Genomic DNA, 757 nt, shown 5'->3' on the forward strand with positions numbered 1-757 from the left:
TCATGGTTTTGTTCTTCTCTATGGCTGCATCATATTCCATTGTGCATATGTACCACATATTTTTCATCCAGTCCTCTTTTGATGGGCAGCACGGCTTCTTCCATGTTTTTGCTATTGTGAACATGTGAAAAATGCTACAATAAACATACATGAGCAGGTATCTTTTTTATAGAGTGATTGGATTTCTTCTGGATATATTCTCAGTAGGGGGATTGCAGGGTCATATGGAAGGTCAATTTTTAGAACTTTTAGGAATCACCACACTGTTTTCCACAGAGGCTGTATTAGCTTACACTCCCACCTACAGTGTAGAAGTAGTCCCTTTTCACCATATCCTCTCCAGCATCTGTTATTTTTTGAGATATTGATGATGGCCATTCTGACTGGAGTTAGGTGGTATCTCAGTATAGTTTTAATTTGCACTTCTTTGATGACTAGTAAAGCTGAACATTTTTTCATGTATCTGTTGGCTGCTCATATGTCTTCCTTTGAGAACTGTCTATTCATACCTTATGCCCACTTTGTAGTGGGGCTGTTTTTTTTTCTTTTCCACATGCTTGAGTTCCTTGTAGATCCTAGATGTTAGGCCTTTATCAGACATAGAGTTAGCAAATATTTTTTCCCAGTCTGTGGGCTGTATCCCTGCTCTTTTGATGATTTCTTTGCCTTTGCAGAAGCTTGTCAGTTTGATGAGGTTCCACTTGTCTATCTTATCTCTTATGACATGGGCACTTGGGGTTTTGATCAGGAATTGGTT

The sequence above is a fragment of the Carlito syrichta genome, unplaced genomic scaffold (assembly GCF_000164805.1).
Source record: "Carlito syrichta isolate Samal-C Ts95f unplaced genomic scaffold, Tarsius_syrichta-2.0.1 Scaffold308834, whole genome shotgun sequence".
NCBI classification, from domain to species: domain Eukaryota; kingdom Metazoa; phylum Chordata; class Mammalia; order Primates; family Tarsiidae; genus Carlito; species Carlito syrichta.